At 43.6% G+C, this 27,858-nt stretch overlaps 1 protein-coding gene across 3 annotated transcripts in view; it reads left to right on the top strand.

Moving 5' to 3' along the window:
* ZBTB7C (zinc finger and BTB domain containing 7C) overlaps positions 1-27,858 on the top strand; it is a 288,510-nt gene that overhangs the window by 142,252 nt on the left and 118,400 nt on the right. Inside the window, exon 1 of one of the 3 annotated variants that reach the window (XM_075327292.1) lies at positions 26,557-26,643. The exons of the other annotated variants lie outside the window; for them this stretch is intronic. The gene's annotated coding sequence lies outside the window, so the exon portion shown is untranslated. Of the gene's footprint in view, positions 1-26,556; positions 26,644-27,858 lie in introns of those variants that run through there. 3 annotated transcript variants of the gene reach the window in all.

Here is a 27,858-nt window from a genome sequence, read left to right on the forward strand (position 1 = left end):
CGCCTCTACAGAATCGGAGAAACACAGGTGTGCTGAACCTGGATGGATCCAGCAATCTGACCAGCTTCAATGAAGCAAGCTTTAAAGTGAAGAGCTTGTAAGCGCTGCACTTATTGTAACGACTGATACAAATTAAAAGCTCTGTAAAATCAAGGAGAGGCGCTTCATAGAACAACACCCTGAATGAGGATAGGTTAAATTAGATATCTGTCACACGGCGTTTTGCTCTAGAGTTGCCGAGCGCAGTGGCGGCATCTGACTACAGACTCTGACACTCTTCACTTATTCTCTGGTGCTTCTGAGTTGCACAGGCAGGCTCGGGCATCGACCAGTTTGGTGCTCATTAGAGATCGGTCTAGCAGGAGTTAATGTCTGCTAGCTCTCTGGTTACGTTTTTTAGCACATGTTGTGGGAGACCTATCACATGTACTTTTTACAGGAGCTTAGCAATTTTATGCATTTGAAAGGTTATTCCCATCTCCAAAATCCTATACCAATATGTATTAGGTGTCATAATAATATTATCAAATACCTCCAATTAGAAATGTAATATAGTTCTCCTGATTAGCTATGTATCTTACCTCATGTGCAGGGCATTGCAGGACCATAGGTATCCATGGTTATGGCCACTAGCATCTAACTGTGACTATATGCATGGTCGTAACCACAGATACCCAAGGTATTACAATGCCCTGCACATGAGGTAAGAGACATGGCTATATCAGGAGAACTATTCTACATTTCTAATTGGAGGTATTTGCTAAAATTAATATTATTTCACATACTACATAACTGTGAGTATATGTGTGGTTGTAACCATGGATGCCTAAGGTCCTGCAATGCCCTGCACATGAGATAAGTGACATAGTTTATCAGATTGTCTCTCCAGGAATGGAGACAAACTCTAGCGCAGCCCCACCTATTGGAAGTAGAGATCCTAAAAGTCAAATGTGGATTTTTAACAATCCTTTGCAATATGACCTAGGATATATAAGCCAGATCAGAATCCCAATTTGCAGACACGGTGTTTCGGGGTGCTTGCCCCTCGTCAGTGCAAAGTATGGGGTATTTATCAGAAAAACTATAATACATTTCTAATTGAAGGTATGTGCTAATATTATTACACCTACTACATAACTGTCACTATATGTGTGGTCGTAAACCATGGATACCTAAGGTCCTGCAATGCCCTGCACATGAGGTAAGAGACATAGATATATCAGGAGAACTATACTACATTTCTAATTGAAGGTATTTGCTAATATTATTATTACTACACCTACTACATATTGGGATAGGATCTTGGAGATGGGAATTACCCTTTAAGAAAATGAGACATGCCCCTTAAGGAGGTGTGCAGGCAGATATGACTCAGTGGTGACTCTCAGGCATAAAAACTTCCTTTAGGTTCCAAAAGTTGATCTTTTTTGTAAAAAAATCCTCCAGGATTGTATGTTTTTAGCCACCACCATGGCACTGCCCACGGCCTTGAATGTAAGAGTAAACCCATGTAACCCCATTGCAGTATCTTCAGAAGTGAATGTAGGAGGTCCAGGGAATGATGAGGTCTGATTCCTGTAGCCGAATGTACTGCAGATAGGGACATTTGGAGGGGCTGCCGGTGCCCACCCTGTATCTCTGGGTGGGTTGCAGTGTCAGAGATTCTGCTGTGTGAACATGTGTGGGAGAGGCTAAGAAAAACATTCCATCCCGAGCAGAGATTGGGGAGGGGGAGGGCGGCCGCCGCTGAAGTCATGGATTTTTTAAAGAGGGTGTTTGTGGATAAAACATATTTCTAATTCTGTCTTCTCTTCAGGCTGAATTAATACTGGCAGAGGGTCCAGCCGGCAGCGGACGGGCATTTCGGGGTATAATATTAATACAGTTCTTGTATGTTTGTCAATGGCAGGTTCATTCTCTAAAAAGAACCTGTTTCATCTGAGAATCTCGGTTGGGTCTTTTTTTTATGTATGTATGTATATATATATTTATATATATGGCAAAAAAGTATTTAGTCGGCCACCAATTGTACAAGTTCTCCCACTTAAAAAGAAGAGGTCGGCCTGTAATTGACATCATAGGTGACCACAACTATGAGAGACAAAATAAGAAAACAAATCCAGAAAATCACCGCGTCTGATTTGGCAAGATTTTTTTGCAAGTTATGGTGGAAAATAAGTATTTAGTCATCTAAAAAGATGCAAGATTTCTGACTCTCACAGACCTGTAACTTCTTCTTTAAGAGGCTCCTCTGTCCTCCACTCATTACCTGTCGTAATGGCACCTGTTTGAACTTGTTATCAGTATAAAAGACACCTGTCCACAACCTCAAACAGTCACACTCCAAATTCCACTATGGTGAAGAGCAAAGAGCTGTCAAAGGAGAGCAGAAACAAAATTGTAGCCCTGCACCAGGCTGGGAAAACTGAATCTGCAATAGGCAAGCAGCTTGGTGTGATGAAATCAACCGTGGGAGCAATAATAAGAAAATGGAAGACATACAAGGACTGATAATCTCCCTCGATCTGGGGCGTCAAGCAAGATCTCACTCCGTGGGGTCAAAATGATCACAAGAATGGCGAGCAAAATCCCAAAACTACACGGGGGGACCTACACCACCAGGGACTCAGATCCTGCAGTGCCAGACATGTCCCCGTGCTTAAGCCTGTACATTTCCGGGCCTGTCTGAAGTTTGCTAGAGAGAATTTGGATTGTCCAGAAGAGTATTGGGAGAATGTCATATGGTCCGATGAAACCAAAATAGAACTGCTTGGTAGAAACACAACTCATCGTGTTTGGAGGAGACAATGCTCAGTTGCAATCAAAAAACACCATACCTACTGTGAAGCATGGAGGTGGCAACATCATGCTTCGGGGTTGTTTCTCTGCAAAGGGACTAGGACAACTGATCCATGAACATGAAAGAATGAATGGGGCCATGTGTCGTCAGATTTTGAGTGCAATCCTCCTTCCATCAGCAAGGGCATTGAAGATGAAACTTGGCTGGGTCTTTCAGCATAATAATGATCACACAGCTAGGGCAACTAAGGAGTGGCTTTGTAAGAAGCATATGAAGGTCCTGGAGTGGCCTAGCTAATCTCCAGATCTTAACCCCATAGAAAACCTTTGGAGGGAATTGAAAGTCCGTGTTGCCCAGGGACAGGCCCAAAACATCACTGCTGAAGAGGAGATCTGCATGGAGGAATGGGCCAACATATCACCAACAGTGTGTGCCAGCCTTGTGAAGACTTAAGGGTACTTTACACACAACGATATCGCAAACGATATATCGTCAGGGTCACGGTGTTAGTGACGCACATCTGGCGCCGTTAGCCATATCGTTGTGTGTGACTAAAAGGAGCGACAATCAATGATCGCAAAAACGTCAAAAATCATTGATCGTTGACACGTCGCTCCTTATCATAATATCGTTGGTGGTGCATGCCGCTGGTTGTTCCTCGTTTCTGCGGCAGCACACATCGCTACGTGTGACACCACAGGAACGACGAACATCTCCTTACCTGCGTCCACCGGCAATGAGGAAGGAAGGAGGTGGGCGACATGTTCCGGCCGCTCATCTCCGCCCCTCCTCTGCTATTGTGCGGCCGCTTAGTGACGCCGCTGTGACGCCGCACAAACCGCCCCCTTAAAGGAGAGATTGTTTGGTGTCTCCAGCGACATCGCTAAGCAGGGAGAACCTGCACAATTGGTGGCTGACTAAATACTTTTTTTTCCCACTGTATATATAGGGAGGTCCAAAAGTAGGTGGACAGTATGTGTAATAGGGTTATGAAATATATATATATATATATATATATATATATATATATAGTGATAAAAATTATAAAACATGAATAAGAACTATTTAACTAATGATTATAATATAGTATAAAACATAAAGTGTGAGGAACTAAAGCAACAAAGCCATTGAATTTGTATTGCTCGGTGGTGAATTACAATTTTTTTGAACCAAAATGTTTTTCTGCATCGTGGTAGCTTTATCATTTTAGGCATAGTTACATTTGTATACTCTGTGTATAATAACAAAAAGGTTTACTAACCTAAAAATCGCCCATCAGTACACGAAATACACATATACATTAACAGCAAAAACCAGACTGATGCTATGTTTTTTATCGATGCCATCTAATGAGCGTGTGCAAAGGTCATTGTGAAGAGAGAGGGAGCAGGTCAGCTGTGACATCACCTATAGCCATTGGCGAATTATGTGTTATCAGTTGTGTATAGAGTTGTTATCAGTCATTGTACAGGAGGAGGAGGTGAGCTGTGACATCACCTATAGTGATTGGTGGATCCTGTGTTATCAGCTGGGTATAGAGGTGTTATCAGTCATTGTACAGAAGGAGGAGAAGGTGAGCTGTGATTAAACTTATAATGATTGGTGGATCCTGAGTTGTCTACTGAATATAGAGGTGTTATCAGTCATTGTACAGAAGGAGGAGAAGGTGAGCTGTGATTAAACTTATAATGATTAATGGATCCTGTGCTATCAGCTGTGTATAGAGTTGTTATCAGTCATTGTACAGGAGGAGGAAGTGAGCTGTGAAATCATCTATTGTGAATGGGGGATCCTGTGTTCTCTACTGTATATTAAGATCTTTATCAGTCATTGTACAGGAGGAGGAGGTGAGCTGTTGAGCTGTGACATCACCTATGTGATTGGTGGATCCTAGGTTATCAGCTGTGTTTAGAGTTGTTATCAGTCATTGTACAGGAGGAGGAGGTGAGCTGTGATAGCACCTATTGTGAATGGTGGATCCTGTATTAGCTACTGTATATAGAGGTGTCATCAGTCATTGTAGAGGAGGATGAGGTGAGCTGTGACATCATCTATAGTGATCAGTGGATTCTATGTTATCAGCTGGGTATAGAGGTGTTATCAGTCATTGTACAGAAGGAGAAGGGATTTAACTTGTGTGATTGGTGAATCCTGTGTTGTCTATAGAATACTGAATATAGAGGAATTATCAGTCATTGTATAGAAGGAGGAGGTGAGCTGTGACGTCACATATAGCGATTGGTGGATCTTGTGTTATAAGCTTTTTATAGAGGTGTTATCAGTCATTATAATCCTGCCTCTGATGATTAGGAAACTGCTGAAAAGTCAGGAAATGAGTCTAAAAAAAAAAGCCGCCCTAGTGGCCAGTGCAAAAATTGCAAAATCACATTTTTGTTCTAAAAAAAAAAAGTTATATGAAAAATTGCATTTTTTTTAGTTCCTGTGACACAAAAATCTGGTATAAACAGTCGTTTATTGTGTGACGATAGCTTCTCTTTAAGCACAAATTATTTTATACATCAAGCAATATATAAAATTAACCCATAAGAACACTAAACCACCATGAATAATATATTGCACCATGAACCCCTTTTATTACCCTCTCATTAAAGGGGCTGTCCCTTCTCAACAGTTTTCTACCCCACAAGCTTAAAAAGTCATACAGAACTTTAATACCCTCCCCAGGTCCAAAGTCGAAGAAGAGAAAAGAGGGTCTGTGGTAAGTGCAAAGGTAAAAAGAATATGTAAACTACCAGATGAATACAAAATAAGTAACTAGATTGAAAACATGATGTATAGGCCCAAACACAATAAAGGAGCCCATAAGCTACAATGATACTGTCACACCGGGGGATGGGAGGACCTCCAACGAGCAGCGCAACACAAAGGATACACCTGGAAAACGATACAGGGATGGACCTGACGCTAAGGAGAGGGGAGTGGGGTCAGCGCCTAACACTCACTGGAGGCTGACCCCTGCACTCCCTAATGTCCCTAGACGGGTCACCGTCACATGCCTAGCCCATTGCTGACCCTAAATTCACCCTGACAAGTGAAGGCCAATGCCTCTGCAATAAGACAACACGAGGACGGTAAAACACAACATAAAGCACTACTTGGTTTCTTCAGTAAAAAACTTTGCAGCTGCAATAGAAACAACATCACGGCTATGTAGCAACAAGCACCTTCAATATGGACAGCATAGGTATGAGCTATAGCCAGCATAGGGAGAATTGAGGAGCATTTATAGCAGAAGGGAGTAGCTGCAGCTGAGGTTACAACTACCTGTTAGATTACTGCAAGCTAGAAATTAGCCTTAACACCCAAACAAAAGCAAAAATAAAGATCCCCTAAACATGTAGCTAACATGATAGAAAATAAGAGAATGTAAGAATATCCAAGGCAAAGTAGTAATAGCAAGTAAATGCAACCAATACGATGCAAGCAGATCATGCTTGGCTCAGTGATTGGATGCAACATTAATGTAAAGTCACCGCTGGAGCCTGTCATGCGGTGTTCAGGTCAAGACTCTAAAGGCGTCATGGCGGTGTCAGGCTCTGTTCACATTGCAGAGCCGGACAGGCAACTGGACTTCGGCTGTTTCATGTGCACTGTTTCTCAGTTGTGCAGGAGTTAATTCCTGCTGACCTGGGGAACCCTGCTAGGAGCTCACAATGATAATTACTAATCATAGCTGTCTCCGTCCTATATAAGATTCTGGACATTGCTACTCAGTGCCGATTATAGCTTCAGCTTAGCCCTACCGATCCCGGTCTTTGTGGTGATCCAGTTCTTGGTGATCTGTAGTTGCTATTTTGCATGATGTGGTTGTTTCCCCGCTGCGCGTTACTTCCTTTTTCTTTATTCCTCTGTACACATATAGTCTCTCCTTTGTGTTTCAGTGCAGTGTGTACGAGAGTTTGTTCTCCCTTGTCCGTGTCGTTTCTGTGGTGTTTTGTTACTGTGTTTCCGGCCTTCCCCAATGTTGAGGGAGAGGGGGAGTAAGATCAGGGCTCAGACAAGAGTTAGGGTCATGCTGGGGGCTCACACCCACCATCAAGCCTACCTCCGAGAAAAGGGACAGCGCAGGGTCTAAAATCTGAGGACCAGCCTAGGTGCCCCTGTTCTGTCATTTCATACCCTGTGACACAGCCGATCACCAGAGACTGGAGCAGCACCAGAGATATGAAAAAGGTAAATACATTTCATATTAAATTTTCTACCTTTAATCAGTGGGTTAAACATGTTTTTAATTTGGGTTTATCTTCCCGCTCACATTAATTAAAGGGATTGCATCACCTATTTGACAAAAAAATAAAAATACTAAATAAGTTGTAAAGTTGTTCTTCTTGATTCAAACCAGAAGTATTTTTAAGGAATGACTAATCCGCTGATTTCATCTTTTTAATGTGCTGCTTTTCACGGAATCAGATCCCAGGGGCGCTATTGCAAGGATGTCTATGGAAAGTATGTGGCTCTGTTGTGGTGAAAATTGGTACTGCAATTTAATAGGGCCAAATTATTGGCACCAGCATGGGTCTTTTTTTTTTTTTTTTTTAGTTTGGATATTTTTTTGCAATGTGTTATTAGAGCTAATTTTGTGGGCAGAGATTTCACCATTAAATTACTAGGATAAACCTGGGTAGGGTCAGCTGAACAGCAGGGGTGTGAAAATTTGGACTTCGTCAGTCTGATATTGTTGACTGTGAGAAGCTCGCCACGGATTAAAGATAACTATTGGACCAATAGACGTAGAGCGGAGATTTTACAGCATGGAGCTCTGGTTATGTTGATCTTAATGTTTTGTTTGATTAGAGGTTTACTTAAGATGCTTTTGACTAAGTGTACCGTCTCACTAAACGACATACCAGCGATTCTGACCACGATTTGACCTGGTCAGGATCGCTGGTGCATTGCACACATGGTCGCTGGTGAGCTGCCAATCAGGCAGATCTCACCAGCGACTCTGCGTGTGGTAACCAAGGTACACATCGGGTTACTAAGCAAAGCACTTTGCTTGGTTACCCAATATTTACCTTGGTTACCAACGTACACCACTAAGCGCTGGCTCCCTGCACACGTAGCCAGGGTAAATATCGGGTAACTAAGCAAAGCGCTTTGCTTAGTAACCCGATGTGTACCCTGGTTACGTGTGCAGGGAGCCAGCGCTAAGTGGTGTACGCTGGTAACTAAGGTAAATATCGGGTAACCAAGCAAAGTGCTTTGCTTAGTTATCCGATATTTACCCTGGTTACCAGCGTACGCTGCTTACACAGAGTCATTGCTCGTTGATCTCCCGCCGTCAAACACGGCGATGTGTGCTGCACAGCGGGAGACCAACGAGCAAAAAATGAACCAGAACAGTGTGTAACGATCAGCGATTTCACAGCAGGGGCCAGGTCGCTGCTTAGTGTCACACACAGCGAGATCGCTAATGAGGTCACCGGTACGTCACAAAACCTGTGACTCAGCAGCGATCTCGCTAGTGATCTCGCTATGTGAGTAGTACCCCTAAGTGTCTCAGGGGCCTCCATTAAGCCATTGTCCTCCCTGTAACAGAGTGTCAACCCCAGCCTGTCTCCATTGACATAATCAGGCCTAAAGTAGTTTTCATTGTCCTGAATATAGTGGGGGGGTTGTGCGTGTTTATTCATCTCTGCAAGGGGCTCCCCCAATACACAACATTTCAGACTGGGCTTCTGGAATCTTCTGCATACTTTGAGCTACATGTAGAAGATGTCTATGGGGTTGGGTGTGAACACTTCTGCCCATCCAAAGTGGTGGTGGTAAAGTAGAATCTATTGTCCTGCATCTGGTGGGGGGCTATGCGTCTTTGTTCATCTCTGCCGGGGGCTTCCCCAATACACAACTTTCAGACTGGGCTTCTGGAATCTTTGCATACTTTGAGCTATATGTAGAAGGTGTCTATGGGGTTGGGTGTGAGCATATCTGCTCATATAAGGGGTTGGTCCTAAAGTAGATTTCATTGTCCTGCATTTGGTGTGGGCTGTGTGTCTTTGTTCATCTCTGCAGGCGATTACCCCAATACACAACTTTTCAGACTGGGCTTCTGGAACCTTCTGCATACTTTGAGCTACATGTAGACAATGTGTATGGGGATGGGTGTGAGCACTTCTGCCCATCCAGTGGGCTGGTCCTGGTGCCCATGGATGGGCTATAGAGACTGGAGCTGGATACCCGTGCTACTGTCGTGATATCCGTCGTCTAGATATAAGGAACTATCTTAAGGACTATTGTTGCTGGTTGGAGCTGGATACACGGTCTATGGTCGTGATATCCGTCACCTGGATTTGAAGAAGTATCTTAAGGACTATTGTTGCCGGCTGGAGCTGGATACATGTGCTACGGTCGTGATATCCGTCGTCTGGATTCGAGGAAATATCCTAAGGACTATTGTTGCCGACATGTGCTACATTCATGATATCCATCTGCTGGATTTGAGGAACTATCCTCAGCACTATTGTTGCCGGCTAGAGCTGGATACGCGGTCTACAGTCCTGAAATCCGTTACCTGAATTTGAGGAACTATCTTAAGCACTATTATTGCCGGCTGGAGCTGGATACAGTCGCTATGTTTGTGATATCCATCATCTGGATTTATGGAACTATCCTAAGGATTATTGTTGCCGGCATGTGCTACGGTTGTGGTACCTGTCATCTGCAGGAGAACAGGCTGTGACTGCAGACTATACCAGCCGGTACAGAAGCTTTGGGCCAAGCAAAAGTTGGGAGTCCGTGGGTATTGCCTGGTATGAGGCACTGGAACTACCCGTACCGGTTTGGGATCTTGTGGTCTGAGGGTATCACATTGTGTCCATCTACTCGGAGTTGTTGGAAGACCGTGTATGGAAGAAATAAAAATTGTTGAGATGCCTATAGTCCATCACATCTATGTGTATAGTAGTTTATACTGCTACAAAGTCCCTAACGTCCATAAACTTCAATAGAAAATGATTGGTATTATGCATAGGAGATCAGGGGGTCTCAGGCATGGGATTGGGCCTCTCAGGCGTGGGATTGGGCCATCACCAGCCAGTCTAGCTCTGATTATAGTGATTGACCTTAACATGTCAACTCTGCTACTATGCTGTATTACACAGGCTGCTATGGAGTATTACATTCCGGATGGGCAGGGTGACTATTTTTGCAGATTTGGAGCATGCATACCTTACCCCAGTCTGTATTGTGCACCTTGTGAAAATCAGACATTCTGCAATGACTTAGATTAATGGTGGTTTAGCGCAGCTTTGCAGGACACTGAATGATGACAGCTACTGTATGCGACGGCAAACAATTGTCTGGCAGGAGGATTAGTGAGTCTACCGCCGTACAACCTGAGGATGAGCCAGTAGGTAAGAGCACCCCGTCACATCGGATACTGACATTCATGGATTCCAATTGTACAGAGATTCCAGGACAGTCTGTGCGTTTTTGGTGCATTTTTGTGCCATGCGTTTTTTTTTAATGAAATCAATGAGTGAAAGGACTAAAAAATGCAGGAAAAAAACGCACCAAGAATTGGCACGCTACAGATTATTTTTAGCACCAAAATCTGCAAGTAAAAAATAAGCAACGTGTGCACAGCACTTCAGGATTCTCATTGACTTTGCTGTAATAAGGATAGACCTGTAGATTTGGGCCATAATCTGCACCAAAACTGCATAAAAAACGCACTCTGCGCACAAGGCCTAAAGAGAACCTGAGTTCATGCTGCCCGAATCATCCGGTGGTTAGATATTAGGGATGATCGAATACCTCAAAATTTCGGCTTCGCGAATATCCGACGAATAGGTCGCCACTATTCCAATATTCGATGCGCAATGTAAGTCTATGGGAAGCCCGAATAGTTCCGAATAGTTGCTATTCGGGTTTCCCATAGACTTACATTGCGCATCGAATATTTGCGAATAGTCGAATAGCGGCGACCTATTCAAATATTAGCCGAATATTTGAGGTATTCGATCATCCCTATTAGATATTCTTTATTCTGAAACGCTGTAGTGTTTTTATAGGAAAAACACTTTGAAGAGCGAACCAGGGAGTACGCATATTTGCTGACTAGTATGTTGCGATACCTGGTGGATTTGCTTTGACCCGCTATTTTTGACTGACAAGTCTCATTCTATACCTGTCACGGGTGTGTCACGGTTGACAGACTGTCATGTGGTTTCTGGCAATAGAAGGTTGGCTGTGCAGAATGCTCCCTGACTTTCTATTGCTCCTGCTGTCAGTATTCATTGGTATCAGGTAGCTTTCCTGCTGGATTTTCATCTCTCCCCCTTTAGGACCCAGCAGAAGCTCGCCTTTCACCCAGCTGCTGATCATCAGTATTCACGTGGTGTTTAAATATCCCTTCTTCCCTGGACTGGTGCTGTTAATATTTTTCAGCTCATTCTAGCTCTGGTTGCAAACAGGTGGCTTGCACTCATCAGTGATATCGATGCTGAAGCTTTGCTGAACTCCTGCCTGAGTTATCTATGGATAAGTAGTTCATGTTTTTACCCTCTGTGTGTCCTCCTTGTGTCTTCTGTAGTGTTTAGTGGGGTTGTCGAAGAGCTCATGCCACCCAATCCCTATTTAGGGTCCAGCACTAGGGATACCTAGGGTCAGGTATCTGGCTCGGCGCATAAGTGTGAAACCTATCTAGGGTGCTGAGGGACCCCAGGGACCAGCAGTAGATTTGGTCAGGGGTCACCATCTCCCCTTTCCCTAGACGCAGGGGTCCCCTTCCCTTTTGCTGCTCACTTGGTACTACCTAGCGTGTCAATACCCACACAAAGGAAGAGACCTCTTAGCCATCTGGAGCGTAGCGATGAGACGCTGGCCCGGGACCACATCTGACTAGCTAGATGGATTTTCAAAGTATGTTTTTTCTGAAACACATAAAGAAAGAACACCGCGGCCTCTGTAAGCGCTGACATACAGGCAGACATTAAATATATTAACGTTGTACTGTATTACTACTATGTAGACTATGTAGACTTAGACTATGACTTAGACTTAGACTATGTAGACTATGTAGACTTAGCAACTAAAGGTACTTAGTACAAAAATTGGCAATTTCTTGAGAGCCCATCAGCCCCATCAGCACAATTTCATGAGAGCCCATCAGCCACAACAAGGTGACCTTCTCTCCGCAGTGTCTGAGTCATTGAAAGCGTACCTGTCATCATTTCCGGTGACTCTTTAGTATAAACTGTTGTGCGTACACGAGGAATAACACCATTTCTGACCATTTTGACCATATTCTCAATTTTTTTTGCTATTTTTTTTACTCCTTAGGCCCAAAGTCTAGTTTGCAGCTGACTCTCAGCTAGTGGGTGGAGAAGTAGCTAACGTATCCCCCTCTTTGGGTTTTATGCCACATTTGATCTTGCACTGTGGGGGGAGGCTTAGTGCGAGGGGGTCAAAAAATATTACAGATTTACCATATTTTATACTCAAGGATGCTGTGGATATAATTTTCTGGCACACAAACAGCCCACAGATGCGCCAAATTACCGTAATCAAGAGGTGCGATAACATTGGCAAGATGGGAAAGATCAAACACTAAAACCAGTGTATATGCAGTCTATTGTTCCCCGTTATCAGCCATTTCAGGCTAGACCGAGGCTGATCGTAGTGTTTTTCAATAGGATGGGTAAAAGGAAGCTAATACATGAATTTTGCTTCTTTATGACACATGCTGTAACATCTGTACTGGACCCTGCTTCGGCCGTTAGATGACGTCACACCGTTGTTGCTGGTCATGATTGGTATAATAATCCTATTTTATTCCTGAGACTTGTGGCTCTGTCCAGTCTGGAGGCTATGGGGTTTATCTTGTTGTCTTGATTTCTGTCTGCTGTCAGCACTGGGTGGGGGGCTGTTCTATATAAACCCCAGAGAGCCAGCTCTCGGTGCCGGCAGTCAATAGAGATTCTGTCCTGGCTTCTGACTCTGTTCTGATCTCCTATTTATTGACCTTGGCTTTACATTTGCCTACCCACTTGTTGTTGATTCTTCTTCTGACGTGACCTCTTGGATCTGACCTGACCATCTTCCTTGCCAGCTTGCGCTACCGAACAGCAGTTGACTCTGTGGACCTTACCCAGGGACCTCTCTTTGAGTCCAGATCCCTGTACAGGGGTTAAAGGGTGAAGGCCAGAGCAACACCTGGGTTTTGGCAAATGGAGTGGCTTGTGCCAAGCCTGTTCATGGTAGCCATTTTGAAACTGCTAGGTGACTGACTGTATACGTGTAACACATGCACTATAAGGACACAAATATTACGGCTCCTATACATCCAACTACAGGAGCTTTGCTGACCTCCCATTCTACATTCGTAGACATTAAAGGGAACCTGTCACCACTTGTTTGGCCTATAAGCTGCAGCCACCACCACCGGGCTCCTATATATAACATGTTAGAATGCTGTATATAAGAGTCCAGGCCGCTGTGACAACATAAAAAACACTTTATAATACTTATCTAACGGTCGCGCGGTTGGACATATGGGCATCTCCGTTGTCCGGTGCCGGCGCCGCCTCTTTTGGCCATCTTTGCTCTCCTTCTCTAGCTGCGGTGCATGACGCGTCCGACGTCATGCACACTCGCCGGCATTCAGGTCCTGAGCAGGGCAAATCAAAGTATTGTAGTGCGCCTGCGCAGGGCCGGCGCGTGTGTATGACGTAGATGCATCATGCACACAGGCTTCAGAAAGAGGACGAAAATGGCCGAAAGAGGAGACACCAGCACCGGAGAACGGAGATGCCCATATGGCCAACCGCGCGACCGTTTGGTAAGTATTATAAAGTGTTTTTTATGTTCTCACAGCGGCCTGGGCTCTTATATACAGCATGGTAGAATGCTGTATATAAGAGCCCGGTGGTGGTGGCCGCAGCTTATGCGCCAAAAAAGGGGTGACAGGTTCCCTTTAATATGGAGTCTTCTCCTCTGCACCTATTGTCCCCGCTCTGGTGGGAAGACTTTCTTCAAGATTTTAGAGGGGCCTGTGGGAAACTTTGCCCCCTTCATCCAGTAGAGTATTTGTGAGGTCAGACACTGATGTTGGGGAGAGGCCAGGCTCACAATCTCCATTATAGGTGTTGGATGGTCCAACCTCTGGGCGGCCGGTCATATTCTTCCACTTTACTTCCCCTCCTATGTCATTATAGACCCTGTGCACTGGGCACTGTCATGGGGAACAGAAAAGAGCCTTCACCAAACTGTTCCTACAAAGCTGGAAGCTACAATTGTCCACAATGTCTTGTGCTGAAGAATCAAGATTTCCCTTCACTGGAACCTCCTCAGAGCTGTTTTAGCCGCATATTGCAAGATGAATATACAGTATATTGTGCCAAATGTGGGTGATCAGGAGGGTTTTCTGCATTCTGAGGTCACCATGCTTATTCCCGTCTGTGGGTCACATGATCTAATAATTCTAGCCCCTTCCCGCATGCCTCACAGCTATACAAACACACCCAAAAACAAAATAAACACACCACACCTAGTGGATAAGGCCAAATCATGTATTTAACCTTCCTCCATAAATCATTTCCCATCGACATAGCACACGTGGAAGACAAATCATATCTGTAACTCTTCTTCGCTGTCGGATGAGGTCAGTTTGGAGTTCCAGTAGCTGCAGATTCCCAGAGAATACCAGATAGGTATAGATCAGCGAAAGGCACATCAAAATATTTGATCGGCTAATCTGCCTAAACCAAGGATGGTGATTTTATTTTTGTGAAGCCCAAAAACATGACCCAAGTACAAAAAAAAGTGCAGGATACCACACACAAAACGTGCACAAGGATGTGTCATCAACAAACATCTTCCTATTCTTCTAGTCCAAGGGTCAGAAATCAGTGACCTTCCTTCTACAAAGGCTTAAACAGAGCCCACCTTGCTCCCAAGTAAGTTATATCCCTAAACTGTGTCAATACTGAAAATACCGTGACTATATAGGGCCATATGGTATCCAACTTCCACGCTATGCAGTCCCTAAAGAGTATGTACTGTCATACAGTGGCCAGGAGCCCTAGGGCTATAGAGAGTCTAATGAATTATTACTACCAGTCAAGTTGCTCATTATATGGAGCTGGAATCTTCGAATATTCTTGATAAATGTTCTCGAATGACACCTTAAAAAAACAAGGATTTCCAGAAGACATTTCCACTAAAAAAAACTGTAGTTTTTGACAGTCACAAATAACTCAAGGTGTAAATACTCTATTGAGCACTCAACAATTAAGAAGTTTGGAGAACAGTTAATTCAACTCATCTCCAAAAGTCTTGTTGACTGTGAACGTGCGTTAGGTGCCACCTTTTTCTATACCCTGTATCAAGAACAGTCGGTTGTCCCTTGTAGAGAAAGCCCATAATGGGTGAGGTCCCGGATCATGGCATCATCTCTCTTTGTAGAATAATGATATGGTAATGACATGGTAAGAAATGACATGGTAAGGTAGACACCAGTTATTTAGGTCTAAGTAGTCACAAGATAGTCTACATTGAATATAAAAAGTCTACACACCACTATTGAAATGGCAAGTTTTTGTCATGTAAAAAAAAATCGTATCAACAAGAACAAATTCAGAACATTTACACCTTTATTTATTATTATTATTATTATTATTATTATTATTTTTATTAGGTAGCGGCCTTCAGCTTGATCTCAAACCATGGCAACTTAATGAATGAAGGCGCTGTAGGAAAATTGCTCTTGTGCAGCCTAGATAGGTCCACCAGGGTCTTCTCCTCCTAGATAGGTCCACCAGGGTCTTCTCCTCCTTGAGAGGTCCACCAGGGTCTTCTCCTCCTTGAGAGGTCCACCAGGGTCTTCTCCTCCTAGAGAGGTCCACCAGGGTCTTCTCCGCCATTATCTTGATTGTGTAAAGCTATCAGATTGCTGGTTTCCATCTTTGCCTTGTTACTTCTATTCTTCCCACCATGATATCCTTCTCCAGCGATTACTCTCTTTGTATGATGTGTCCAAAGTAGGCAAGTCGTAGCCTGATGATCCTTACTTCGAGTGACATGTCTGGCTTGATTTGTTACAAAATCGATCTGTTTGTTCTTCTTGCCATCCATGGTATTGATAACATCCTTCTCCAGCACCACATTTCGAAGGGGTTGATTCTTCTTCTGTCTTATTTCTTCATTGTTCAGGCTTTGCATCCGTATGTAACTACAGAAAAGACCAGACTATGTACAAGCCGTGTCTTTATCACCAGTGAAATGTTCCTCAATTTGAGAACCTTGTCCACTGACTTCATTGTTTATTTGCCCATAGCCATTTTCCAATTAACTTCTGCATCTTGAGTGATCATGGATCTGAGTAGGTTGAGGTCCTTTACAACTTCAAGTTCGTCGCCGTCCATCTTTAATATATCTTGGTCATACCTGGCAGTAGTCAATATCTTTGTCTTCTTTGTATTGAGTATAAGTCCCATGTTTGAGATTTCCGTCTCTGTAATAAGTCCTTCATTCCATCTACGCTTGTTGCTATCAATGTTGAGTCCTCTACGTATTTAAGGTTATTGATAAAAAATCCAGCGCTTTTGATTTTTTCTCCTTTTTCGGCAAGTTCATCCTTCCAGAAAATAGCTTGTGCATATAAATTGTAGAGAAATGGTGACAGGATGCCCCCTTGTCTGATGCCTCGCCCTTCTTTGAACTATGCCGTGTCACCGTGTTCCATTCAGACTGTAGCTTCTTGGTCGATGTAAAGGTTCCTGATGAGGCTGATCAGATGATACGGCACACCAATATCCTTCATGGTATTCCAAAGTTTATGGTAATCAACACATTCGAAGGCTTTGCTATTTTCGAAGATGCAGGAATAGATTTCCTTGTTATATTCTTTGGCCTTTTCCATCACCCAGGTAATGTTGGCCATTACATCTCTTCTTCCTCTGCCTTTTCTGAATCCTGCTTGTTCCTTTGGCAGCTTGTTGTCAATGCCCGATGTTTACATTAGTTACCAGCGCACACCGCTTAGCTGTGTGTGCAGGGAGCAGGGAGCTGCGCACACTGAGCGCTGGCTCCTTGCTCTCCTAGCTACAGTACACATCGGGTTAATTAACCCGATGTGTAATGCAGCTACATGTGCAGAGAGCAGGGAGCCGCGCACTGCTTAGCACTGGCTCCTTGCTCTCCTAGCTGCTGTACACATCAGGTTAATTAACCCGATGTGCACAGCAGCTACATGTGCAGAGAGCCGGAGCCGGCAGCACAGGCAGCGTGAGAGCTGCAGAGGCTGGTAACTAAGGTAAATATCGGGTAACCACCTTGGTTACCCGATGTTTATCTTGGTTACAAGCTTACCTCAGCTGTCAGACGCCGGCTCCTGCTCCCTTCATTTGTCGCTCTCTCGCTGTCACACACAGCGATCTGTGTGTCACAGTGGGAGAGCGCCTTTGAAGAAAACGAACCAGGGCTGTGTGTAACGAGCAGCGATCTCGCAGCACGGGCCAGATCGCTGCTCAGTGTCACACACAGCGAGATCGCTAATGAGGTCACTGCTGCGTCACAAAAAGCGTGACTCAGCAGCGATCTCGGCAGTGAGCTCGCTGTGTGTGAAGCACCCCTAAGTCTTTTACTGATGTTGTCTGCGTCCTGCCTGTTACCTTTTCCTTTTGTCATTCATCTTTCTTCAACGATCTTTAGGATCTCCTCTGTTAACCATGGCTGCAGAGGTCTCTTCTACCTCCTCATTATTGTCTTTCTGGCTACTTCAGTAATAATTTTCTTTATATGTGTCTATAATTCCTCAGGATTTCTTTCATCTGTGTCCAGTAATATAAAACAGTTGTGCAGATCGTTCCAAAAAACTTCAGGTATGTTGGTCAAATGGAATTTGGAAATTAACTGTAGCCTAGTCTGTTTGTGCAACTTGACTCTAATCTTTGCTGTCAAAAGTTCATGATCAGTTTGATCAGTTCCACAATGAGCTTCTGGCCTTGTTTTCGCAGTAATGATCAACGACCTCCATCTTTGGAGAACACATATGTAGTCAATCTGATTCTTATAGGCCCCATTCAGTGATATCCATGTGTGGAGTTTCCGTTTGGGATGTTGGAAGAAGGTTTTCATGATGGACAGTTGATTTGTCATACAAAAGTCAATGAATTGTCCTCCAGCCTCATTTCGTTCTCCAAGTCCAAAGTTTCCGACAACGGTTCCATGTATGCCGTGGCCACATTGGCATTCAAGTCTCCCATGTTTATAATTTCCACCTTTAATTTTCATAATAATCTATATAAATTCATAAAAAAAACCTCTGAAATAATTTGGAGGATGAAAATTATTTTATTTTTATTGTGCTTATATAAGTGTGAGCACCCTCTTTTAATTGGGGATGTGGTTGTGTTAAGAATTAACCAATCACATTAAAACCCATGTTACATAGTAGTTTGTGTACGGCTGACATCATTTACAGGGATTCTGATTAACCCCATATAAAGTTTAGCTGTTCAAGGATGATTTTCCCACCACATTTTTAGTTACCTTTTATAGCAAAAGCCAAAAAAAATAAATAATAAAATAAAACACCTGACAACACAGCAAAGGGATCTCATTGTTGAAAGTTATTAGTCAGGAGAAAAGTGAAAAAAATTTCAAAGACTTAGGCGGGCTTTGCATGTTGCGACATCGCAAGCCGATGCTGCGATGTCGCACGCGATAGTCCCCGCCCCCGTCGTAGGTACGATATCTTGTGATAGCTGGCGTAGCGAAAATTATCGCTACCCCAGCTTCACATGCACTCACCTGCCCTGCGACCGTCGCTCTGGCCGGCGGCCCGCCTCCTTCCTAAGGGGGCGGGTCGTGCAGCGTCATAGCGACGTCACACGGCAGGCGGCCAATAGCGACGGAGGGGCGGAGATGAGCAGGATGTAAACATCCCGCCCACCTCCTTCCTTCTCATTGCAGCCGGGACGCAGGTAGGTGATGTTCCTCGCTCCTGCGGCTTTACACACAGCGATGAGTGCTGCCGCAGGAACGAGGAACAACATCGTACCTGTCTCTGCACCGGCATTATGGAAATGTCGGAGAATACACTGATGATACGATAACGACGCTTTTGCGCTCCTTAATCGTATCATCTAGGATTTACACACTACGATGTCGAAAGTGACGCCGGATGTGCGTCACTTTCGATTTGACCCCACCGACATTGCACGTGCGATGTTGCAACGTGCAATGCCGCCGTTAGTTCTACCATAGACTTTGTGAAAACACCATCAAGAAGTGGCTTAAATTTGGCACAACAGTGACATTACTTTGAACTTGATGAAAAGACAAGAAGAAAATTGGTCTGTTGGCTGCCAAGAGACCTAAAGTAACATTAAAGAAATTTATAGCAAGTACTGGTTGTGTACTGCAGGTAACAAAAAAAACTCCTGTATTCTTCATATGTCTGGTCTATGGGGTTAGGTGGCAAGATGGAAGCATTTTCTTTCAAAGAAAAACATCCAAGCCAGGCTATGTTTTGCCAAAATCTACATTAAGTCGGCCAAAAGCATGTGGAAAAATGTGTTATGGTCTGGTGAGACCAAGGCTGACCTTTCTGACCATAATTCAAGAAGAAATGTTTGGTGCAAAGAGAACATCACTAGAGATCATCATACCCACAGTGCAGCATGGTGGGGGCAACATTATGTTTTGTGATTGTTTTTCAGCAGCTGGAACTGAGGCTTTAATCAATGTGGATGGAATTATGAACAGTTGCAGATATTTGTTGCAACCCTGCAACAAAACCTTTACGACTCCACTAAAATGCTGAAGATGAAGTAGAATTTCACCATTCAGTAAAATGGGCCCCAAGCAACCTTCAAATTAAAAACAAAAAGGATTCACTATGAAAATCTGTGGGTGACCTGAAGAGGGCCCTGTACACCGGAGATGTTCACCGAATCGGAAGGAAGAGAGGGCAAAGATCGGCAATTCTAGATATGCCATGCTGATGGACTCTGACCCAAAAAAACTGAATGCTGTAAAAAAATCAAAGGGTATTTTAAAGGTGTGCATATTTATGCAACCACATTGATTTCAAGTTATTTTTTAATTGACTTGTACAGATTATGGGTGAAACTAAATGTAGATAAAGTTCTGAAATTCTAAAATTACTCTTCTTGGTGTGCCTTTTTTTTTTACATCACATTTTAACAATATTGTGTGGATATTGTATATATACTATACATTGTCCATTACATAGTAGGAGCCAAGATTTCTACCGAAGTTGGGGGTTGGCATTGTCTTCCAGCTAAGTGTCCATGGGGTAGATCATACTGGGAACTCGTGCAAAAGTCTAAAACAAAAGATTGTTGGAGTAAATTGTGCCAAATTTCTTCAAAGGCGCACAACTCAATTAATTTGGCACATTTTGCACTAAAGTCAGGAAATGAAAGCTACAGGAGGAGATTCTGAAGTCAGTTTTGCCCGTGGCTGTGTTGCCTTTATTTGCCTTTAGTCGCCTAAATATGTCAAAATGTCACAAGATGTTTAACACTTGGCACATCTTTAAATTTTACGCTTGTGTCTAGAGCTGATTTTCCACTTTCCCCTTTTTACTGGAGTGAAGTTGCATTTTTTTAATGACTTTTTCAAAAGTCGAAATTCATAAATCTGACTGCGCCTTAATTTAGCAACCGCACCCATATTTCACCCACTTTTTACAAGGTGCATAAAATAAAATAAAAAAGTTGCCAATTGTTTTGCACAAAAAAACCAGCAGGCAACAACTTTTTGGCCCAAAATTTATCATTATTTACACCAGAAAACTGGAGTAAAACTCTTTGAAAATTCACTAAATTTTCGCTCATCACAAAGTTGTTACTCCAGTTTTAGCCAGGTCCGTCAAAATGGACAAAGCTGGGGCAGTCCCTGGCCAAAGGGAAATTGGGTGTGAGATTCATAGAGGCGCCTTCCACTTTTAAGATGCACCTGAGTCATTGTGAAGTGTGTGCTTCATAATGAATCAGGCACCTTTGACTCCACTTGACCTCTCATCAATACTAGTGTGAAGAACATGTCTTGATGAATTGGTGCTATCAAATTCAGAAAACTGATGCAAAAACAGTAAAGAGGATGTCCACTACTTTTACATTGATGGCTTATCCTTAGGATAGACCATCAATGTTTGATCGGCCGGGGTCTGATGCACGGCATTCCTGAAGATCAGCTGTTGACTCCACTTGACCCTTCATCAATACCAGCGTGAAGGACACAAGTCTTGATGAATTGGGGCTTTCAAATTCAGAAAACTGGTGCAAAAACATTAGAGATTGTCCACTACGTTTACATTGATGGCTTATTCTTAGGATAAGTCATCAATGTCTGATCAGCCGGGGTCTGTCACCCGACATTCCTGAAGATCAGCTCTCGACTCCACTTCACTCCTCATCAATACCAGCGTGAAGAACTCCAGTCTTGGTGAATTGGGGCTTTCAAATTCAGAAAACTGGTTCAAAAACATTAAAGATGATGGCCACTACTTTTACATTGATGGCTTATCCTTAGGATAGATCATCAATGTTTGATCGGCCAGGGTCTGATACACGGCATTCTCGAAGATTAGCTGTTGACTCCACTTGACCCCTCATCAATACCAGCGTGAAGAACACCAGTCTTGGTGAATTGGGGCTTTCAAATTCAGAAAACTGGTGCAAAAACATTAAAGAGGTTGTCCACTACTTTTACATTGATGACTTATTCTTAGGATAAGTCATCAATGTCTGATCAGCTGGAGTCTGTCACCCGGCATTCCTGAAGATCAGCTCTCGACTCCACTTCACTCCTCATCAATACCAGCATGAAGAACACCAGTCTTGATGACTTAGGGCTTTCAAATTCAGAAAACTGGTTCAAAAACATTAAAGAGGTTGTCCACTAGTTTTACATTAATGGCCTATCCTTAGCATAGGTCATCAATGTTTTATCGGCCGGGTTCTGACACTCGTCACCACCGCCGATAAGCTGTCGGTAGCAGGTAGCTAGAAATGCTCAGTTCCAGAGCTGTTCCGTCTTCTGATAGTGACTGCAGCTGGGTACTGCATATCTGCCTCCCATAGAAATCAATAGGAGATGTGTTGTGAATGTTAGTTATGTTTTGGCTGCTGGGAGGCTCCCTCTGGTGGCCAGGAATGGTTTGGACTTGGACCAGGTGTGTTGTGCAATGGGTGTTTCCTTTGCTAACTCTCTGCTTATTTAAATCCTGGTCTGATTACAGGCTGTTGCCGGATGTCAGTTGTTCTTTGTATCTCCAGCCTGCTTAATCCTGCTCTACACCACATCTACCCCAGATAAGTGCTTGCTCTTTATTTATTGTCTGGTTATTTTGCTTATCTGGGTTTGTCATTTGCTGTGGTTGTTTTCAGTTTAGTTGCATGCAGGGATTTTCCCCTCAGTGGTTTGTTGGGGAACTCCCTGCAGTTCTGTGTGGAGTATAGCTCCTTTGGGTCCATGTGTTTGTGGCTTGTTGAATTTGTTGTGATTCTTGTTTTCTGTTCATTGGTATAACAAGAGCGCCTGGTATAGGACGGAGTTCAGATCTAGCGATCTGAGGGCCTTTTTGTACTATCAGGAAGTTGGTATTTTGCAGGGCTTTTCTCTGGCCACCATCAGTCTCTTTCCTGTCCTTTCCTATTTTAGTCAGCGGGGACCTCACCTTTTGCTAATCCTGTCATCTATCTGTGTATTGTGTTTTTCCTATATCACCGCAGTCTTTTAATGTGGGGGGCTTGCTATTCTTGTCTATTTTCTGAGGCAGAGAGTTATTCATCTTTCCTTCCTTTAGGACAGTTAGTTCTCCGGCTGGGTTCGCGGTGCACAGGATGTTAGTTCACCCCTCGGCTACTTCTAGTTGTGATGGTTAGTAAGGGGATGGCGGCCAGATTAGTTGACAATGCTCTTGTCACCTTTTGCCAATGATTTGTGGTGATCTTCCATGGTTCCGGATCATAACAGAGATGGATGTGCATTGTCTGGCCATGGAAGACGGGGCAGCTACGGAATTGAGCATTTCCGGCCTTCTACTGCCACCACCGGCATCGGCACTGCTGATCAGCGGAGGTGTCGGGTGTCGGACCCCGGCCATTCAGACATTGATGAACAATCAATGTTAAAGTAGTGGACAACCTATTAAGTGGTTTTGCACCAGTTTTCTGAATTCGAAAACCCCAAGTCATTGAGACTGGTGTCCTTCATGCTGGTATTGATGAGGAGTGAAGTGGAGTCAACAGCTGATCTTCGGGGGTAGCGGGTGTCGGACCCTGGCCAATCAGACATCGATGCCCTATCCTAAGGATTGGCCATCAATGTTAAAGTAGTGGCCAAATGCTTTAAGTTCCTTCCCAAAGTATGCTAAGAGATGTCGATTTGTGCTACATTTTGAGCCATTTTCTGGCTTCGGGTATAATAAATCTGAATAAAAGCCCTTGTTAAACATGGCCAGAGGAAATTTTGCACAAATTGTGACCTTTTGCAACCTTTTCTGTGACTTTTTGGCATTAACTGAATAATAAATGTTGTCCTTACACTTAATGATCTCCAGAGAAACGTCTTCATTTCCACGTCCTGTGTGTTGGTCATTAACCTGCATTGTGCGCTGCCCTGAGAAGGCTGCATTGTAGGTGATTACTAGTAGCTTTACTAATACATTTTGTTTCTTACAGGGCAAATCAAGTTGCAACATGTAAAAATGATGTTATTTCCATTTTTTTACCACAACGTTTTCAAGTCTTTTAGGTCCTCTTACATCATTGTTTTTCCTAGTACTTGCTTGGCTTGTCCTGCACCTCGGGCGGCGACCTCCTGACAGAACAGTTTGTGTAACTGTCACCAAAAGTTTATCTGCTTTTTGATTCTTTGCTATATATAGTTAGTTAGCATCCTAATTTTATACTATGATCTGTTGCTTGGCATTACAAGCTAGTCCACTGAGAAGGGTCTGTTAATGGAGTTTCTATTATTAAAGGGAACCTGTCAGCACGTTCTTATATATGGAACTAGTGGTATGGCTATATAGGCGCTGGTCCTCCGATGAAAATGAGACCTTTTTTGTAGAGATCCGATGTGCCAATCATGAGAAATCTAATGTAGAAGCCATATGCAAAATCACAGTGGACGTGCTCTGGGGGCGTGCACTAACACAATGTTTAAGTGCGCTGACACGCCCCATTGCACTTTCAGCATGATTTCCATATAGCTTCTACACTGGATTTCTCATGATTGGCACATCGGATCTCTACAAAAAAGGTATTGTTGTTATCAGAAAACCAGCGGCTACACAGCCAGGTGCAAAAGAGTGAGCACTGTAGAGAAGAAGACTATAGTCAGAGGGATGGAACAGTGAAGTTGCATAGGTTGAAAAAAGCCCTCGGTCCATTTAGTTCACCCTTCCTCCATCAATTATACATTTTGTCATTGTCATTTATAACCTACAATGTTGTGTGTACTGAGGAAATCATCCAGCCCTGATATAAAAGCTGTTATAGTATCTGCCATTACTACCTCTTGTGGTCGGTATTCCACAGTCTGACTGCTCTAACTGTAAAGAACCCTTTCCTATTTAGCTGCCGGAATCGCTTTTCTTGCACTCGCAGTGAGTGCCCCCTGGTCCTTAGTATTGTCTTTGGAAGGAATAAGTCATGTGCCAGTCCTTTATATTGACCACACATGTATTTATACATATAAATGAGATCTCCTCTGAGACGCCTTTTTTTTAAGCTAAACAAATCCAACTTTTTCAACCTCTCATCATATGGGCGGCCTCTATTCATTGTAATAATCTAGTTGCCCTCCTTTGGACTGACTCTAACTTCTGAATGTCCTTTTTAATATGTGGAGCCCAAAACTGGATCCCATATTCCAGATGTGGCCTTACAAGTGATTTATAGAGGGGTAACAATACGCTGGGATCACGGGATCTAATCTCTCTTTTTATACACCCTAGAATCTTGTTTGCTTTTGCAGCTGCTGCCTGACATTGAGTGCTGCTGCTCAGCTTATTTGTAATGAGAATACCCAAGTCTTTCTCCTGTTCTGTGGTCCCGAGTTTACCTCCATTTAATGTATACGCAGCTATAGGATTACTCCGTCCTAGGTGCATTACTTTACATTTATCAACATTAAATCTCATTTGCCAAGTATCTGCCCATTCTGACATCTTATCCAGATCTTTTTGTAATATTGTACTATCAAGGTCAGTTTTTAATATCCTACATAGTTTGGTGTCATCAGCAAATCTGACACTTTACTATCAATTCCATGCACAAGGTCATTAATAGTATTTTCTATTTTTTTTTAATGTATTTCTTAACCCTTTCCAAATTCTAGCAAATCTGCAAAATTCAAGTTTCTGGAAAAGATTTGTTCATCTCCAGTCTTTTGGTGCAATCTAATATAAAAAGCTGAGCATATGTGTATGTACGGTATGTATTTGTATATGTATGTGTGTGTATGTGTCCGCTGAAGGAATCCGCACCGTCGCATTTACAATCTCAAAATGTTGCACAGACACTCCATTTGACTCAGGGAACGTCATAGACTATGTTCTGAGGGGAAAATTTAACCCTGCGCTTTACAGTTATTCGCCAGAAAACCTGCTTACATTAAAGTCAGTGGAGCTGAGAGCTACAGGTCATTAATAGGAGCTGTGATTGGTTGCTATAGGAACAAAGGACATTCTTAGTATAAGAAGCTTATGTGTGAGGTAATATGATATCAGTAGAGACAGACACAGACAGAGACACACAGAGACAGGGGCAGAGACAGACAGGGGCAGAGACACACAGACAGACACAGAGACAGAGTCACACAAAGACAGAGAGAGACAGTCACACAGAGGCAGAGACATGCAGAGACACACAGAGACACAGACACACAGAGACAGACACATGGAGACACACAGAGACAAACAGACACACAGAGACACAGACACACACAGAGACAGGGGCAGAGACACACACAGACAGAGACAGAGTCACAGAGAGAGAGACAGAGTCACACAGAGGCAGAGACAGAGACACAGAGACAGACACACACAGAGACACACATTGACACAGACATAGACTTACACAGAGACAAACAGAGACAGACACACACAAAGACACAGAGACAGACACGGAGACAGAGACACACAGAAACAGACAGAGACAGAGAGAGACAAACAGACAGAGAGGGAGACAGACAGTTAAAGAGTGCTAATGAGAGAGACAGTTACTATCCCGGGCAACGCTGGATACTACAGCTTGTAGCTGAATATAGTCCAAAATGTCACGGGCTCGTAGCCCATGACCAGTGTCCTGACACTACAGGTTAATGATCAGCAGCGAAGATCTTATGTTAGAGTCAATGGCGTGAAGAAGTCGCAGTGCTGAAAGTCACCAGCGTTACTATGGGACCTGGTAAAGATGTTTGACTCTGAGACATATTTTGCATTTTTGGTCCCTCTTCAGAGATATTCTTTTATCCATTGCTTCTGCACTGAAGACGTTTCCTGCGTTCGGTCCGTAGTAGACAGTCTAGGTTACAGTATAAGTAATCGTGCTGCTGATGAAAGATGGCACGGTGCATAGTCCCACACCGAGCCCAGAGCTTAATTGTACAGGTGGACGGGAAGGGCTCCGCGCCAAATACTTTTGGTTACGAGGGAGTGGTGGGAGTACATTCATGTAACCACTCCTAGGGAAGCCGTGCTCTCTTCATACAAATCAATGACAATTTCCAGTCCACACCCCCCACCACCACCACCACTACTGATAGAATTTTTTTTCCTACTTTTGGAACAAACCAGCAGTTCTATAATCGCTGCCTGCTCCAACGGACGCGGAGGAAAGGTCAGTGACATGATTCCTTATAAAGCCCCGGACGATTATAGTGCATTATAGGATACAGCCAGGGTCTGGATGATTTTCGGAGACGGCCCTGTTGGATATGTTGCAATGAAAGAGAAATGACCGGCTAAAGGGGGATTAGATGATTCCGTGCGGTGGGAAGAGCTGGAAAGATGTAGTTTGGAGGATTTGCTCGGGTGACCGTGTGTATGGAGGGTGCAGACGGCTTTATGGCTCAATTAGATATTTTTTATGTGATTTTTTTTTTTGTATATAGCAGTGATCTCCAATATGTGCTGCTGCAGGTGCTGTGGAACTACAACTCCCACCATGTCCTAACAGCTGCAGGATGGGAGGAGGAGCTCCACAATACCCGAGAGCCTTAGGATGGAGATCACGGCTATCTGTTATAAATCACTATATATTAGGGGGCCCAAAAGCTAAAGGGGGGCCGCAGGCTGTCTATAACTATACATTAGGGGGCCCTCAGGCTGTCTATAACTATACATTAGGAGGCCCAAAAGCTAAAGGGGGCTACAGGCTGTCTATAACTATACATTAGGGGGCCCTCAAGCTGTCTATAACTATATATTAGGAGGCCCAAAAGCTAAAGGGGGCTACAGGCTGTCTATAACTATACATTAGGGGGCCCTCAGGCTGTCTATTACTATATATTAGGGGGCCCAAAAGCTAAAGGGGAGCCACAGGCTGTCTATTACTATAAGGGGAGCCACAGGCTATCTATTACTATATATTAGGGGGCCCTCAGGCTATCTATTACTATATATTAGGGGGCCCTCAGGCTGTCTATTACTATATATTAGGGGGCCCTCAGGCTGTCTATAACTATATATTAGGGGGCCCTCAGGCTGTCTATTACTATATATTAGGGGGCCCTCAGGCTATCTATTACTATATATTAGGGGGCCCTCAGGCTGTCTATTACTATATATTAGGGGGCCCTCAGGCTGTCTATAACTATATATTAGGGGGCCCTCAGGCTGTCTATAACTATATATTAGGGGGCCCTCAGGCTGTCTATTACTATATATTAGGGGACCCTCAGGCTGTCTATAACTATATATTAGGGGGCCCTCAGGCTGTCTATAACTATATATTAGGGGGCCCTCAGGCTGTCTATTACTATATATTAGGGGGCCCTCAGGCTGTCTATAACTATATATTAGGGGGCCCTCAGGCTGTCTATAACTATATATT

This window comes from Anomaloglossus baeobatrachus, chromosome 1 (assembly GCF_048569485.1).
Source record: "Anomaloglossus baeobatrachus isolate aAnoBae1 chromosome 1, aAnoBae1.hap1, whole genome shotgun sequence".
NCBI lineage: Eukaryota > Metazoa > Chordata > Amphibia > Anura > Aromobatidae > Anomaloglossus > Anomaloglossus baeobatrachus.